Genomic DNA, 19669 nt, shown 5'->3' on the forward strand with positions numbered 1-19669 from the left:
TGGGGTGCCTGGGTGGCTCCGTTGGTTAAGCATCCGACTTCAGCTCAGGTCATGATCTCATGGTCCATGAGTTCAAGCCCCGTGCCAGGTTCTGTGCTGACAGCCCTGAGCCTGCAGCCTGTTTTGGATTCTGTGTCTCCCTCTCTCTCTGCCCCTCCCCGACCTGTGCTCTGTCTCTCAAAAATAAATGTTAATTAAAAAAAAAAAAGAATAAAATACTTAGGAATAAGTATAACCAAAGAGGTGAAAGACTTCTACACTGAAAACTACAACTAACTGATGAAAGAAATTTAGAAAACATAAATAATTGGAAAGGCATCCTGTGTTCATGGATTGGAAGATACAATATTGTTAAAATGTCCATACTACCAAGAGAAATTTACAGATTCAATGCAATACCTATCATAATGATACTTTTTACCAAATGACATTTTTTACCAAAATAGAAAAAAAAAATCCTGAAGTTCATATGGAACCACAAAAGCATCTGAATACCCAAAGTAATCTTCAGAAGGAAGAACAAAGCTGGAGGCATCACACTTCCTGATCTCAAATTATATTATAAAGATATTGCAATTAAAACAGCATGGTTTTGGCATAAAAACAGTCATATGGACCAAGAGAACCAAATAGGAATCCCAGAAATAAACCCATGCATAAACCGTCAATTCATTTTCCACAGAGATGCCGACTTAGACTATATTCAAAAATCAATTAAAAATTAAAGACTGAAAAGCCTTGTAACTATAAAAACTCTTTGAAGAAACCATAGGGAAAAAGCTTCAAGAGATTGAACTTGGCAGAGATCTCTTGGATCTGGCCAAAAGCTCAAACAACAAAGCAAAATTAAGTGGGATTACATCAAACTAAAAAGCTTCTGCACAGTAGAGAAAACCAGCAACTGAATTAAAGGGAGAAAACATTTCCAAACCATCTACCTGATAAGGGATTAATATCCAAAATACAAAAAAGAATTCCTATAAGTCAATAGTAAAAACTAACTTGATTAAAAATGGGCAAAGGACTTAAATAGACATTTCTCCAAAGACCTACAATAGCCAACAGGTATATGAAAAGATAATCGACATCAGTAATCATCAAGGAAATGCAAATTGTGCCATCCAGAGATGTTACCTCACCCCTGTTACATTGACTATTCTCAGAAAAACAAAAAATAAAAAGTGTTATTGAGTAAGTGGAGAAACTGGGATCCTTGTACGCTATCGGTGAGAATGTAGTTTGGTATATTCATTATGGAAAAAAATGTGGAGGTTCCTCAAAAAAATTAAAAATAGAATTAGCATGTGATCCATCTTGATTCTGGGTATATACCCAAAACAACTGAAATCAGCCTCTGAAAGAGATATTTGCACTTCGATGTTCATTACAATAATACAATAGCCAAGCTATGAAAGGAAGATAAATGTTAACAGATGGATGGATAAAGAAAATGTGGTTTATACGTACAATGGAATTTTATTCAGCCTTTAAAAATAAGAAAATTATGGGGTTCCTGAGTGGCTTAGTCGGTTAAGCATCCCATGCTTAATTTCAGCTCAGGTGTTGATCTCAGGGTGGTGAGTTCAATGGCCCAGGTTGGGCTATGCCTTGGACTTGAAGCCTACTTTAGAAGAAAAATAAGGAAATTTCGTCATTTGCAGCAACATGGCTGAACCTGGATGACATGATGCTAAGTGAAATAAGCCAATCAGAGAAGGATAAATATTGTAGGAATTCCATTTGTATTGTCAAACTCGTAGAACCTGAGAATAGAACCGTGGCTACTACAGGTTGGGAGGAGGGGAAAGTGGAGAGTTTCAGTTAAGCAAGATAACTAAATGCAAAATAAATAAGATCTGCTTTACAATACAATGACTACAGTTAATACTACTATATTGCACGCTTGAAAATATATTAAGACCAATGATCTTATGTTAAGTGTTCTTACAACAAACACTCAAAAAGGGACACAGTGAAACTTTTGGTGGTGATGGACATGTCTATTATATTGATTCTGGCGATAATTTAATGGGTGTATGCAATGTATTCAGATTCATCACATTGAGCAGATTTTATGCACATCAATTATACTTAAATAAATCTTTAAAAAAGGGACACAAGGAAACTTGTGGCGGTGTTATATATATCTATTATCTTGATTGTGGTAACAATATCACTGGGGTTTGCATACATCCATACTCATCAGTTTGTGCCAATTAAATATGTTCAGTTCTTTGCATATCAATTATGCCTCAATAAAGCTGTCTTAAAAAGTTTCACTGTCATAGAATAGAATTTATTTTAGAATACAAGAATGGGATGAAAAATCATCTTAATGCAGCAAAATCTCTTTACGCAACTAGAGGGCCTGCTTTGCTTGTATGTTTATTTATTTTTTAGGAGACACAGAGACAGAGCACAAGTTGAGGAGGAGCAGAGAGAGAAGGAGACACAGAATCTGAAGCAGGCTCCAGGCTCCGAGCTGTCAGCACAGAGCCTCACGTGGGGCTCGAACCCCCAAACCATGAGATCATGACCTGAGCTGAAGTCTAAGGCTCAACTGACTGAGCCACCCAGGTGCCCTCGGCCTGCTTTGCTTTTAAAGAGCAAGTACTTTGGTCCTTACAAAGTCAGTGAAAAACACCAGTTAAGAATAAAGCATCTTTTTACAGAATATTTTTAACATTAAAATGCTTTCATGCAAATGAATATATTTGAAAAATGAGGTGTAGGGGCACCTGGGTGGCTCAGTGGTTTAAGCCGCTGACTTCGGCTCAGGTCGTGATCTCGCGGTCCGTTTGTTCCAGCCCCGCGTCAGGCTCTGTGCTGACAGCTGGGAGCCTGGAGCCTGGAGCCTGGAGCCTGGAGCCTGCTTCTGTTTCTGTGTCTCCCTCTCTCTCTGCCCCTCCCCCGTTTGCACTCTGTCTCTCTCTGCCTTTCAAAAATGAATAAATGTTAAAAAAATTTTAAAAAAAAAGAAAAATGAGATGTAAAAACTAAAATATGATAAATTAATTTTTAGTTTTGGAATTGATTTTTATTCTATACCAGTATCTTACAAGAAGTGTTAGAATTCAGGAAAGATACTCACCAACTGAAATCCAATTAAAGACTCTGAAGAGACTATGTAGTCATTTCAGGAAAGAGAAAACTTCCAGGTTAACCTCTTTCATGATGTTTGATACTATTCTCTTGGAGAAGTTCAACTGATAACCATGCAAATATTGAAAATCAAACATCAGTATCTAAAAAGAAAAAAAAAACTATAGTTCTTGGCAAAAGTACTAAGATAAAATTTAACAATAATTCTCAGTTTTTAAGGATCTACTATGAGCCAGAGGATTAATATGCTTTTATTGTTGAATTTAATCCTTCCTGCCATCTCCAGAAGTACACTGTGGGTCTTCTGGACATAAATTAAGAGACAGTAACTACTTTTCCAACTATGACAAGGGGGATACAAGAATTAAAATATGAACCTGGATCTTCTTGACTTGAAAGTTTTTTTCTATCAATATACAAGAAGCTTGTCTTTTAAATTCCAATAATTCCCTTTTCAGAGAGGGATGCTACACAAAAGTCCTTGCTTTAAGTTGAACATTTCCATAATAATACCTATTTTCAGCAAGATTGAACTTGTACTTTAAATGCCACTACAGCAAAGCCCGGTGGAGCTGTGTTGTCTCAGTGCTCAGCAAGATCCCTTCACCAGCTAAGGGATTCTTCTCGAACTACAGCATCACAATGCACACACGTCAAATTTGAGCACCAGGAAAATGACAAATCCCCACATGTCCTGTGTCTTCAGGGATGGACGTGCCTTGTGAAAACTACACTGTTCAATCATGGAAGGCCAAGGGCCTAGTATATTACTGGGAAAAAAAGAGAAACATTGTAAGGAATATAGGTAATTAAAAACACCATAACTTTCATAATGCTGTTGTTTAATCAGTTAATAATAAAATAACAACTTTGGCAATGAAGCTATTTAATATGTCCGGGAGCAAAACCAATCCTTGCCAGCTACTTAAATGCTTTCAAATGCTTTTCAAACAGCCTGAAAACCAGGGTAATAGAGAATTTAGAGACAGCTGGGGCAATCTGGGAGCAGCTGAGAGAGATAGGGAAAGGTAGTGAGAAGAGAGAAGAGGGCTAGAATAGTAGATTCATCCTTTAAAACAGGAAGACCGTCTTTACAAAAATAATCTTTATCTGATCTCAACTCACAGACAATAATAACAGCCAAATCTAAAATACAAAAACTAGTCCATACATGTTTAGAAAACATTCAGGCCACATCAAAAATAGATAATTTATAAGGCACAAAGCCATTCTGCATAAATATATTACCTGGTCACCATGATTTTCATTATATGGGTTAACTGTGACTCAGCTCATACCCACACCTAAAATTCTGCAGTATCGTAGGAAGGAGATGTCTCTTGTATAAATGTCTAGCTGAACTTTGAAGTACTTCCCACCTTATATAATGAAATAATCATGAGAAGCAAGAAGACTCATAAATTCCAGCCTTGAGACGACTCCAGGAAGACTGTATGAAGTTCAAGTGGCATTTGCATGTCTGTGTTCTGTGTGTGCTTCAAAAATCTGTTCAGAGTTTCAGAGTGCAGGTAGAGGAAATAGCAGAGCATAGGGGAAGAGAAGGAAAAATAAAATAAGATAAAAACAGAGAGGGAGGCAAACCATAAGAGACTCTTAAATACAGAGAACAAACTGGGGGTTGCTGGAGGGGAGGGGGGATGGGCTAAATGGATGATGGGCATTAAGGAGGGAATTTGTTGGGATGAGCACTGGGTGTTGTGTAAGTGATGAATCATTAAATTCTCCTGAAACCAATACTACACTATATGTTAGCTAACTTGAGTTTAAATAAAATCTCAGAGAGAAAAGGAATAAAAAAAAAAAAAAAAAAAAAGAGAGCAGAGCATTCCAGTTGCAAAGAAAGAAAATAAAGAGAAATGTGCTAATAGTTTGGATGCAGTTCTGAAGCATGATGTTAATATACCATGAGTTTTATCTTAAATAACTCACAAAAAATTTTTGTTAGGATATTGGAGTTTGTGGAAGATTGCTTAAACTATAAATTAGAGCAAAATCAGTTATTCTTAAAATAGTTTAGTCTCCCCACAAAAGAGGATGTCAGGGTATGAGTTAGTGAAAACAGTGTTGAAGGGGGCGGGTATGCTTAATAGACCTTGTAATAGAAATTGTCAGGTTTTAAATCAGGGAAGATGTCCTATACCAGGGAGGACTCTGGCTTGCAAGAGAAAAACCAAAGTCAGAGTAAATTCTGAAGAAGATGGAATTTATTTTTGAATGTCACCCAGTCATAGGAACAGGAAGAAAACAGGATGTTATCAGGATCCTAGAGGAAGGGACTTAACCCACCAAGTCGCTCCCTCTTCTGCTGACTGTCTTTCCCTGGAGTAGATCCGTTCTCTGATTAGCTTCTTCTGTATGCATGGGCACATGGTTCACATCTTCCTTTGTGTTGAAAGAAACTGAAACTCAATAGTGTTCTTGATTCTAAATTTAGCCAAAAATGATGATGATGAAGATGATGATGATGGCAACGACAACAAAAAGTACTAATCTGTCGATCAACTGGGACTTACGGGAGGAAATTATTCTCCCTGGTTGAGCTAAGTTTTCATTCTCTTCGAGTAGTTTATAATATACGTGGAAATGGCCTCACTGACTCTTATCCCTGATCCCCAAACAGTATCATATCTGATGAAAAACATGAAGAGATCCATTTGAGAAAAGCAGGATGCTATGCTGAGCAGACAGACCCATTAGGAAGTGTCCACTAGTTGGGCTGCGTTATATAAATTCTCCATTTACTTATGAGTTCCATTCTCTAAGCTTCCTTTAAGGCCACCCTTGTGTCTTTTACATTTTTCTATTTTATTTCACATAGTATTTTCTTTCTCTGATTTATATATTATTTCATTTCTGAATATTTAGTAGAGACACACTGAAATTATCCTCAAAATAAAATGGCATTGATAATGAAAATTCTGCCGTTAGGTTATATTCATTCAGATAACACTGTACCTTTGCGAGGCAGCTACCTATTAGGTTCTGCCCTCAGCATCTCTAGAAGAAGCCCAGAAAGTTGAAGGGGAGGAGGATGAAGGATTCTGTTTCTTCCTCTTTTACTTGCTGTTTGTGTCAGTATCAACCCAGCCAATTTCCAGTCTCCATATTTTCCAACACTCGCATTATCAACCCCATCACCCCCTCTTTTGAAGCTACAGAACCAACCAGTTGGTACTCACCTGGATCCCAAGCACATGCGCCTTCCTCTGAGTTCAGAGATACACAGCACCCTTGGGCCGGTACCCTCTCTCAGAAGCTCAGTCTCTGCTCCATAGGATCCCACTCTCATGCTTCTAAGTTTTAGTACTTTCAGGCTCTTTCCTTGGTTCCTGCATCCCTAGGGATGGTAGCTGCTTCCTAAAGTGATACATTAGTGTTCTCTTCTTTGTTTTCTGTTTGTCAAAACCTAGTTAACAATAGTGGAGAGTAAATGACGTCTTCTTTGTTAAAATAAATGATATAATCTCTGTTTCCTGACTGTCTCCTACCTGACCAAAGTAATTTATCCCAATGCTGTTACAGTTCACATCAACCACCTCAGGCATTCACACCCCCAAACACTTCTGTTTCCAGCTCAAACTTCTGGAAAGGAAATTGCTGTAGAATTTTCTTAGAAAAGAAAAACCCTAAATCACAGAACACATCTGCCCAGGAAATCATATATTCTCTTAATGACATTGAGAGCTATTAAAAGTTGCTGGCTAATCATTAGGAGTACAAACTTATAAATAAAATTACATCTACAGAATAGTCAAGTCATGTACCTCCAAAACTTGTCAGGCTTTGTGAAAATAGGTACTGAATTATCCCCTTTTTTAAAAAATAGCACCATGTGCATTAAAATCTTATATATAATTTTTAAAATGTTAATAAATTTATGCATATCTTATAAATTAGAGAGAATATGTATGTTTGCATGAGTGTGGATGTGTCCCTCCACATAATCAAGTCTTTCTTACAAAAGCTGAGTTCATAAATTCTTCATTATTAAGACCCAGAAATAGGACTATAAATTTACTTCAAAAGGCTTTTCTAAGAAACTATTTCTACTGTATGGCTACCGTTGATTGAGTACCTGCTCCGTTGTATGCCCTGTGCTAAATAGTTCATAAACGTATAGCCAGATTGTCATGGAAAATAATACATTAATTCATTTTTTTAACAGTCCTATGAACCAGTCCAAGGCCACATGGCTAGTAAATGACAAAGAGAGACTTAAATCCAGGTCTACTTGGTGGATTAGAAAGAATATGGGCTTTGGGGGTCAATTACCCTACTATTACCTGATCGTATCAAGACACATACTCTAGAAATATATTCAGGGGTATCATGTATGTAGAATTATGTCATCCTGAAAGATGCATTTATCTTTACTAATAGGATTAGAATAATGTAGCTGTGTCATGAAGGGTTAAAACTAAGGACACAGAAGAATTTCAAGATAGTGGAGGTTGTTCAGTGATTCTTTAGTGAAATTACTAGTACGATTCAAGAAAGATATGATCAAAATGACAGAACAGGCAAAAAAGGTCGGTAAGCTGAGTTTTGTGTGGGGTTTGGGAGGAGAATAATAAAATATTAATCCTAAACACAAAAATTTTCAAGGCCCCAAATATTTCATTTGAAACTCTAAATGAAAAGTTACAACAGGGATGCATTGGTAGCTCATTAGTTAAGGGTCTGACTCTTGATCTCAGCTTAGGTCATGATCTCAAGGTTGGTTAGTTTGAGCCCCACATCAGGTTCTGCATTGACAGTGCGGAGCCTGCTTAGAATTCTCCCTCTCTGTCTCTCTGTGCCCCTCTGCTGTGCTCACTCTCTCTCTCTCTCTCTCTCTCAAAATAAATAAGTAAACTTAGAAAACTAGAAAACACAAGTAAAAAGGCAAATTATCCCAAGTCCCATATCCAGAAGCAGCACTTGAAGTCCTTCCATTGTCCCAGCCTTTATTTTTTTTATTGAAAAAATTTTTTTTTACATTTATTTATTGTTGATAGAGACAGAGCACAAGTGGGGGAGGGGCAGAGAGAGAAAGAGACACAGAATCTGAAGCGGACTCCAGGCTCTGAGCTGTCAGCACAGAGCCCAACACAGGGCTTGACTCACAAACCGTGAGATCATGACCTGAGCCGAAGTCGGATGCTCAACCGACTGAGCCACTCAGGAGCCCCTATTGTCCCATCTTTTAAAAGAAATTTTATACCACACATACTCTTCTGTTGCCACTTAAAAAAATTTTTCCCTCCTTGTCAGTAAATAATCTGCATTATTTAAAAAAAATGTTATAACAATGATATCTAGATATAGATAGATATAGATAGATATAGAAAGAGAGAGAGAGACAGAGAATAGATATAGATACAGATATTTATTTGGTTTTCATGTCAACTGGGTAACTCCCTTCTTTCCTAAACATACACATTTCTGCCTGAACTGATCAAAATAATATGTTTTACTTTTCTATCTTTAATGAATGCTGCCTTTTTTAAACAATTCAAGAATCCTTTTTCCTTTTGCTTTTAGAGAAAAACTCCTCAAACCAGATGGTTGATCTTAATTAATTCTTATCACAGAGACATCTTTGTCATAAAGTATTTTTCACAGATGAACAGGATTATATAAGTGCCTCTGTTTACTGAATTACTAAAAGAATGACTTTTCATAAGGGAAGCAGTCACTGTAATTTTATCTTTTATTTCTTCAACTTGCTTGGCACTTAAAAGCAATTATAACATTTAGGTTATTGAGTCTTCACTGAAGCAAGAGACATATTTATTTTAAATGCTTATGTTTTCAAAAAAATAAAATTTTCAGGATTTTATGTACTGCAATGTTTAGTTTCAAAATAAATATTGGAAAGGCCACATTTGTCAGTAGGCGCTCCATCTGTATACTTAAAACCCATACTTGATACAGGAGTACTGATGCATAGGGGCACCTGTACCCCAATGTTTATAGCGGCACTCTCAACAATAGCCAAATTATGGAAAGAGCCTAAATGTCCATCAACTGATGAATGGATAAAGAAATTGTGGTTTATATACACAATGGAATACTACGTGGCAATGAGAAAAAATGAAATATGGCCTTTTGTAGCAACATGGATGGAACTGGAGAGTGTGATGCTAAGTGAAATAAGCCATACAGAGAAAGACAGATACCATATGGTTTCACTCTTATGTGGATCCTGAGAAACATAACAGAAACCCATGGGGGAGGGGAAGGAAAAAAAAAAAAAAAAAAAGAGGTTAGAGTGGGAGAGAGCCAAAGCATTAGAGACTGTTAAAAACTGAGAACAAATTGAGGGTTGATGGGGGGTGGGAGGGAGGGCAGGGTGGGTGATGGGTATTGAGGAGGGCACCTTTTGGGATGAGCACTGGGTGTTGTATGGAAACCAATTTGACAGTATTTCATATATTAAAAAATTAAAAAAAAAAAAAACCCATACTTATCATCAAGGCATCCAATGGATGTTGGAAGTTTTCTTTATCTTTCTTCTCTCCCCCTTGCTTCCTATCTTAGCCAGAAACAATACCAAGGGAAATCCATTCCTAGATATTCAGGCCAGAAGGAAACAAAAGTTTCCGTTAGAGACTGGTAAGTACTTAAGACTTCAATTTGTTTTCATCTAGGAAAGGTAATACAGCTATGATCCATATATCAGCAAACTATGGCATAGTCACACACACACACACACACACACACACACACACAGAGAGAGAGAGAGAGAGAGAGAAAGAAAATCAAAACAGAATTAAATTTCCTAGAAGAAAAGTTTCCTAAAGAGAACCACCAATATGGAAAGAAGTGAGTTTGGTGTTGTTATATATTAACTTCAGTTTTCAGGACCACTCTTCAAGGTAGGATGAACACTGTCATGTGGTGAGTAAATGGTGAAGTCAGGATTTGAACACAGATTGTCTGACCCCAGAAGCCAAAGTTGTCTGCATTATACCGTCATGTCTCCTTTCCTCTGTGACTGAAAAAAAATTGTTTTCATGGAGCCTCTATTTTTATTTCTGAACTAAGAAGGGATTTTTGTATGAATTTGAGTAAAAGAGTAAATCATTTGATTTTAATGTCTCATCAGAAAAATATATTCACATTTATCAAATAACCTTGAATTCATGTGCACGAATGATGGATGTGTGTGTGTTTTCATCATGCTTTTCTCCTTCTATAAAGGCGTTGTTTACCCTTTTTAGTGGTTAGTCTTGTTTGACTGATTCTCCTTTGCTTTAAGTCATCATTGATATTTGTCTTGTCAAGTACATTGATTTATCCAAATTTATCCCATTTGGGGAATATAGTTCACTTACTGATGCCAGTTTTAACCCATGAAATGCCCCCATATTAAAATATAAATATAATATTATTTTCTAAATAACAAGCACTGAAAATGATAGTTTTGTTTTTGTTTTTGTTTTTCTTTTTTCCACTCCAACTCTCCCCCCCCCCCCCGGGCCCCCCTTGCCTTCATCCATTAATAGTATTGAGAAAGTTAGGGAGAAGTTCAGGGGGGAAATGGGATATCAGAAGAACCTTTATAATTTTTAAAAAATTGATTGGTTAATTCACTGAGCAAATATTTAATAATAAAGAACTTCTACATGTCATTCATTATGCTGGGATCCAGGTTGTGATGGTGAGCAAAAACAGACAAATTATTATAGATCTTCCAAAAATTCTTGACAGCGGGGCACCTGGGTGGCTCAGTCGGTTAAGCAGCTGACTTCAGCTCAGGTCATGATCTCGCGGTCTGTGAGTTCGAGCCTCACGTCGGGCTCTGTGCTGACAGCTCAGAGCCTGGAGCCTGTTTCAGATTCTGTGTCTCCCTCTCTCTCTGACCCTCCCCTGTTCATGCTCCATCTCTCTCTGTCTCAAAAGTAAATAAATGTTAAAAAAACAAAAACAAAAATGCTTGACAGGGTCTATATCAGGATGATATATACAAAGCAGTGTATGATACTTATTAAGTGCTTTAGTGATTTTTCCAAAGCAAATTAATTTTCATTGTTAAAGGTATAAACCAATTGTAAATATCGTTATCTTATGAATTAATAGTGTTTGAAATATTTTAAAGAATTCAAGTCAATCAAATCTATGAAGGAAACTATATGTCTCATAATAACTGATGAAAGGCATGCATAGGACATTTTCATCACAAACAACTTGAGAATTTAATCTCTAGATATTCCAGAACAAAAAATAACTTTTCTGGTTGTTTTGCCCCCCAGTGTTGAATAGCACCAAAAGGAGAGAGTATCTGTGTGGCCATCAAGCATGGCCCAGTCTGTTTAAACTTGAGTTTTCTCCTTGACTCCCAGTCTCCTACACGTTGCAGTTCATTGGCGAGTGGATGACAGCATGGGTACTGACTATCAGTACAGAATTCAGTTGTGTAAGCTGCAAATATATCACCATGTATAAAATGCCACAGTTTTGCCTCTGAACTTGTAACAACCAATGCAACACTACTGTTTTTTCTCCTTAGAATAAATTATTGGTATTCCTTACATAATTCTCAGTTGTAATCAGGATTTATAATCACTGCTCAATCCAATGAACCACCTGTTGCGTAAGAAACGCTTTGTTGTATGAAGTAATATAACAGTTGCTCTTGTGCTCTTTGATCATACTATGAAATACTTGAATACTGAAACCATGAAACCATAAACTTTATCTACATACTTGTATGGGCTTGCAGAGAAAAAATAATAATTTGCAGATACAGAGAATGTAAAAAAAAGAACTTAAATTTGCCTTAAGATTTTGATCAAAGTTAAAATGTATTATTTTAAAATACAGTTGAAAAAAAATAATTGATATAGGAAATATATTTTGTAAGGAGGTTTGTACATGTTAGCATGTGCTTGGAATTATTAATTTATATTAGTGTTAATGTGTGTCTGTCATACCTTCCTGGTAGAAACAGGAACAATTTTAAATCAGTAATGCAGATGAGTAGAATATTTGGAGATCCAGGCACAATAATAGGAAAATTAAGTACAGTTAGGATGCTCTTAGGGTAACAAGACAGGAAGATGGACTGAATGAACTTGTTAGTTTATAAGCAGGATTTGAATTGAGGGTCTAAATGTATCAAAGCTGCAAAAGAAAAGGGCATGCTCAAGAGGGATGATTTTAGAGATCTGATGAGGTTATATGCACACACACACATAGATATGAAATACTTACACATACATATGAAATATAGGTATAAGAAATATATACCTGTATTTATAATATATGTAAGAAATTATATGCAGTAAAACCTTGATTTTGAGTATAATTTGTTCCAGAACCATGTTTGTAATCCAAAGCACTTGTATATCAAAGCAAATTTCCCCATAGGAAATAATGGAAACTCAGATGATTCATTCCACAACCCCAAAATATTCATATAAAAATGATTACAATACTGTAATATAATACAAAATAATAAAGAAAGTACAGAATATAAAGAAAAATAAACAAATTAACCTGCACTTACCTTTGAAAACCTTTGTGGCTGACGTGAGGGAGACAAGAGAGAAGGGTTACTGTATAGAACCACTTTCACACTCACTAATGGATGTTGCCTACAGTACAGTATTAATAAACTCTTGTGTATACTGTATTTAATGTAACTGGCAATAAGGCAGCAGAGGAAAGGGACTATATCTGCAGGCAGCCTGACCTAGAATGAAGCAAAGCATTTCTAATTTTACTCTTGTATGGAAAAGCAAAGGACAGTCTATAGGTACTTTGAAGTGACAAAAAATACACTATTGCCAGCTGTGGGCACCTTCCAACATTCTGAAAGTCACTGATTTCTGCCAAACACTGGGGCCTGATACCCTGGGAGACAATCACCCACAATCCAGCAGAGAAAGAGAGAGAGAGAAGAATCATTGCCTCAGTTGTGATCATGTGACATTCCGTGTCACAAACTACTTGTATTGCAAGACATTACTCGTTTACCACGTTAAAATTTATTAGAAGTGTTTGCTCATCTTGAGGAATACTCACAGAACAAGTTAGTCTCAATCCAAGGTTTTACTCTGTGTGTGTGTGTGTGTGTGTGTGTGTGTGTAAAACTTACTCTCTCTATACATATGTAAGAAAGTTGGGGAGACAGAATAGAGGAAGATGTAAGCCATCACTGAAATCTGGTGAGAACTTTCTTTATTCATTGAAAGCTTTCAAGTGGGATTCGTTACTTGGATAGGCAAGGACAGCCCATGCAAAATCATACCCTGGCAAGGAAAGAAACTGAGAAATAACACCTCAACTTGTCTCTTCTGCCTTCCACCTTTCCATTTTCTGCCAATGGCTTTCATTGGTTAAATGCTAAGAGGTGAAGAGTGCCTTGATACAGTCCATAAAGGCTAAAAAGGCAAATGTTACAAAGGTGAAGTGCACTGGAGAGGCAAACAGGGAATATGGATCCCACCATGGGAAAGGGCTAGAGTTGTAGAGCAGGCACAGAGAGGCAGTGAGCTTGTGAACTCAAGAGCATCTTGGCTTCTATACCAGCAGATACTGAAACCAGAGAAGATAAATCAAATTTTCCATCTTGCCAATTCAATCCTTACACTAGAAGTCACCAGAAATGATCTCCAAGTTACTTTTATAAACTCATATTTGTGATAGACTGATCATTTGGTTGTTCTTCTTGCCTTTTACTACTGCCCAAGAGGTGCTTAGTAGTCATAGATGGGGTAAGATAGAAATGTCAAGGGGTATCTTATAATTGTACTTAAAATTAGTAGCTTAATTTAAATATTAAATCATGGAGATAGTACATGAGAATATGAGATTAAAATATCTACCCAAAGATAATAGATATGAGAAATACACACCAACTATCTGTGTAACATAAAGTATATAATATATAATTTTATTGAGTTGCATAAAGCTACATCCAGATCAGCCTCACTTTAAATTATCTTGCTTCCCTCCCCCCCACCTTTTTTTTCATTGGAATATGCTTTATCAGTTTTCCTCTGAACATGTAACAAACCATTGAAGTCACTTGAGAAAGGCAGGCTGATTCTAGATCAATAATAGACTGGGATTTCTATGAAAATATCTAGAAAGAGAGAGAGAAAGAAAAAGCATCATCTAAAGAGAGACTAATCAGCTTGGTTCAGAGAAAATTGGAGAGAGGGAATGAGAGTGATGGTAACTACTGCCCTTCCAGTGTCCTTTGAAGGTGATTCTTTGATTCACGGATGGAACTTGTCAGTTCTAGTAGTTGTAATTATCCAGAACAACAACAGCAGCAGCTATAATTGTTCAATAACTTTATAAAGCAGAACAACTTCAGGGTATGCACATGATTGTGTCTTTGATTATGGAATACTAAGTTCCACCAAATTGATGCTAACATATGGACCCCTTGGTTTCCTTATGGTTGCTTCCTATTTGGAGTTTAAAATGTTACCTTTTAAGGGGCACCTTGGTGGCTCAGTTAGTTAAGCGTCTGACTTTGGCTCAGGTCATGATCTCGTGGTCCATGGGTTCAAGGCCTGGGTCAGGCTCTGTGCTGACAGCTCAGAGCCTGGAATCTGCTTTGGATTCTCTCTCTCTCTCTCTCTCTCTCTCTCTCTCTCTCTCTCTCTTTCCCCTCCCCCACTCGTGCTCTGTCTCCCTCTATCAAAACTAAATAAACATTAAAAAATAAAGTGTTACTTTTGAAAATTCAACTTCATAAAATTATACTTAAAATATTTTGAATTCCAAAGTAATAATGCATCTATCAACATATATTAACCATTCAATAAATATGGGCTATCACTAAGCTTTTTATACATGATCCTTTATTGAATAAATTTATTGAGCATCAACTAAGTTTGCTAACTCATTTATTCTCTGCAAAAACTGTAAGAGTTATTACTATTTCTATCTAGCAAATGAAGAAAATTGAAGTTCAGAAAATTTCCACCTGGGTGATATTAGGCAAATTAATAGTTGAGCTAAGATTTGACACCAAGTTATCTGATGCTAAAGATAGAATTTTTAATTACTATTTTACTAGAATGCAATAATTTTTCAAATGTGGAATTAAGTCAAAAATAAGTTCACAAGTCAGTTAACTTAATGAACGCTATCACTCTCAGGCATATATACTCCAAGCAGATTTTCATACACCCAGTGCATGGTACAATTTGTGCCTTGTAGTAGAAACAGCATATTATGAAAAGCCAGACTAAGCAATCGATGACCAATGACCTTCAGTTTCCGCACAAAGTACCTGTGTGCAAAATCATGAATTGCACTAGATGGCCTTGTTTCTTTATCATTAACAATGATAATAAAAACAGCAGTTAAAAATTATACTATACTTATGAAGTTCAGGAATCTATCTACCCCTTAGATGTTTGTATATATTTGTATATATTATATACTGAGTCCAAAAGAAACTAAGGAACTAAGAAAAAAAAGAACAAAGAATTGCTGGCACAAATAAAAAGAAAAAGAAAGTAAACACAGCTATTGTCCAAATACTCCAATTAAAAAACATAAATTATAAGCTATCAGGATATAAAGCAAAACTCAAGTACATGCTTTGCAGAAAAACTAATTTAAAAAGATTCAGATAGCTTAAAAGCAAAGGTTTTTAAAAAGTAAAGCATACGAACACTGAAGTTGGAGTGGTTCTATTACTATGAAAAGTAGACATCAGGAAAAGGAATATTATCTGGAATGAAGGTTTCATTTCATAGTGATAAAGGGGTCAGTTCATCACAAGGACATATATAATCTAAATGTGTCTGCACATAATAATAGAGCTTTAAAATGCTTAGGGTACATACTGCTAGAAGAGAAAGGAGAAGTAGACAACCCTAGATGTATAGTGGGTATTTCATATGCCTTTCTTGGAAATTGATGTAAAAGTAGAAAAGGAATAATGACATAAAAGATGTAAGTACTGTTAACTAATATGAAATAATTGACATCTACAGGACATAGAAGGTCTATGAATATTTTTAACTAACTTGAAGTAAGTGTCATCTGTAGAAATGCCACAAAACAACAGAAAAAAATGCACACCCTTTTTAAATGCTCACACAAATTTATCAAGATAAAGTACATTTTTGGTCACAAAATAAGGTCTAACAAAATTCAAAGGATTGAAATAATGCAGAACATATTATTTTACCACAACATAATTAAGATAAAAATCAATACCAGGAAGATATCTGGAAAATCTTTATCTGTTTGGGAGTTTAAACAATAGAATTCTAAATGGCCCATGGGTCAAAGAAGAAATCATAAGGGAAATTAGAAAATAATTTGAAACTGAGTGCAAATGAAAATGCTGCACATCATGGTTTGTGGGATTCAGCTAAGCAGTACTTAACAGGGAATTTAGAGGTTTACATGCTAAAATAAAAACAAAAGAGATGACTAAAATCAATGTTAAAATCTTTTCTGTTAAACTAGAAAAGGAAAAGGAAATTAAAATGAGGATAAGTAAATGAAACCAAATATCTTACTACATAAGAAAGTTATAAAGAAAGTGGGCAAACAATAGGAATAATCAATAAAAACAGAAGTTTGTTCTGTGAATAAATCCATAAAATTGATATAGCTTTAGGTAGACTGATCAAAAAACTGAGAGGACTCTCTCAGTACTACATATGGAAGAAGAGATATTACCTGACATCCTAGAGACCTAAAATGAATAATACAGGAATATTATTAACAGCTTTATGCTAATATATTTGACAACTGAAATGAAATAAATAATTCCTTAAAAGACATGATTTTTCCAAAACTGATTCAGGAATACAAAATTTGAATTGTGTTATATCTCCAATACATATTTAACTCATAAATAAAAGAATTTTCATAGAGAAAATGCCAGACTCGGATGGATTCACTAGTGAGTTCTGCCAAACATTTGAAAAAGAATATTACCATTCTTTTCATCAGAAAATAGATGAAGAGGGTATGCTTTCTAAATTATTGATAAGGCCACCATACCAGGATATCAAAAGCAAAGATGTTACAAAAAAGAAAAAAAATATATATATATATAGACCAATATCTATCATGAGCACAGATGAAAAAAGCTAACATGATATTTACAAGCTGAAATTCAGCATTATCTAGGGTTAGCTTTATTCAACAAATGCAAGTTTGATTCAACATTTAAAAATCGATTAAGTTATTTAACCATATTAGCAAAATTAAGAACATAGCCATATGATTATCCTAATAGAGGCAGAAGAAAAAGTATTTAGTAAATTTCAATATACATCAAGATAAAACTTTCAGTAAACAAGGAATAGAAGGAATGTTCTCTGTTTGATAAAGAATATTTATTTAAAAAAAAAAACAATTTCTACCTAACATGACTTTTAATAGTGCAAAACTAATTGCTTTTGACCTAAAATCAAGAACAAGGTAAGGATACCCCCCCCCCCTTACCACCTCCATTCACCATTATACTGGAAGACCTATTGGTGCAGAAACACAAGATAAGGAAATAAAAGACGTACAGATGGAAAGAAAAGGAACAAAATTGTCTTTATTCTCAGAAAACTTGGTAATATACGTAGAAAATCCTAAGAAACCGATAAACAAGCTACTAAAAATAAAAAGGCAAGGGGTGGGGGGCCCTGAGTGATGAGGTGCCACAAGGGGATGGAGCCTGGAGCCCAGAAGGAGCTTCAACCACCTCCAAGAGATGTTATCGGCAGCTCATAGGGGCCCAACGGACCCTTGGGCAGGTGGGGACTAGGACCATGTGGCCATGCAGAATGTCCCTGTGCGCACCCTTTCTCTCCATAGACTCAGTGGGAGTCTCCAGGTACGCATACTTGGTTGGCAGTGCCCAGCATTCATTCTTTCGTCTGCACTGGGTGGGTTCAGGAGAGAAGGAGGGTTGGTCAGGGAGTTGTCCTGCCAGGATAACTGCCTCTGCACTGCCTGCTCCCTGGAGGTAAATAAATAGGTAAATAAGTAAATATTGCAAGGTCATAGAGTGCAAAGTCAACATATACATATAATTAATAGTATATGTATACTATTACATACAATTACAATACATATAATTAACAGTATATGTATACACTAACAATTAACAATTAACAATTAAAACAATAAATATTTAAAATTAATATGAAGTATTGTTCTCAGCATTGTATATGCCTCTTGATCATACTTTAAAATACTGTTCCTACAGTATTTTAAAGTATGATCAAGAGGCATATACAATGCTGAGAACAATTAATGAAACCACAAATAAATGGAGAAATACTCTAGTTTGCTATATTGAGTTTAATGTTGATAGGCCAATTGGCAAACTTGGAAAACAGGTATCAGGCTAAGTAAAAGTATTGGATCACTTCTACATCTACTGAAGCTGAAAACTTCATGATCATAAACCTAAATGTATGAAATAATATTATACAATAGTGATAGCTTTTGTATTTTGCTGTATGTTTTAATCCATTCAGATTGCTATAATAAAATATCATAAACTGGATGGCTTATAAACAACAGAAATTTATTTCTCGTTGTTCTGGGGGCTGGAATTCCAAGATGAAATTGCTAGTATGGTCATGGTCAACTGAAAGCCCATTTTCTGGTTCATAGCTGCATTTTCTCACTGTGTCCTCCCATGTTGGAAGGGGCTAGGGATTTCTGTGGGGACTATTTTATAAGGGCATTAATCCCATTCATGAGAGATCCAGCCTCATGATCTAATCACCTCTCCAAGTCCACACCTGCTAATACCATCAACTCTGAGGATTAGGATTTCATCTCGGGAATTTGGGATGACACAAACTTTCAGACTATAGCACTATCTAATATTTCTTAAATAAACATTTACTGGTAAGTTCTTCTAGACTTTGTTATCAGCAAAAATACACACATACCAGGTAATACTGCCTTCTTTTAGAAAATGAGACTCATAAAATTCAACAGATTTTCCTTTTGATGTTGGTTTCTAGGAAGTACAGAATGATATTTGGTAATAATAATTAATGTAATAAATACTATATTCCTGGTCCCCAGACAACCATTTACCACTTATTTGGTCACAGTTTCCCTTTTTAATATTGTTTAAATCATGTCAAATCATGGAGTGCCTGGGTGGCTCAGTTGGTTAAGTGCCCAACTCTTGATTTCAGCTCAGGTCATGGTCTTAGGGTTCATTGGATCAAACCCTGCACTGGACTTTGTGCTGACAGTATGGAGCCTGCCTGGATTCTCTTTCTCCCTCTCTTTCTCTCTGCCCCTACCCTGCTCATGTTGTCTCTCTTCTCTCTCTCTCTCTCTCTCTTTATCTCATTCTCTCTCAAAATAAATAAATAAACTTAAAAAAACATCATGTCAAATCATTTATAGGTATAGAGCATGAGGTATTAATGAGGTCTAACAAAATTTGCTGCTATAATCTAACTCAAAGAGTCCATATGGCTGAGAAAGGATAAAAAAAAAGGATGACTGAAGTGATATAAATTTAAAGTTCAGTATCAACTTTAGAACATCTGGAAGTGTACATTTGTGGAGTCCATCATTCTAATTTGTAACCAACTAGAGTGCG

The sequence above is a fragment of the Panthera pardus genome, unplaced genomic scaffold (genome assembly GCF_024362965.1).
Source record: "Panthera pardus isolate Hobbes unplaced genomic scaffold, ASM2436296v1 HiC_scaffold_19, whole genome shotgun sequence".
Classification (NCBI taxonomy): domain Eukaryota; kingdom Metazoa; phylum Chordata; class Mammalia; order Carnivora; family Felidae; genus Panthera; species Panthera pardus.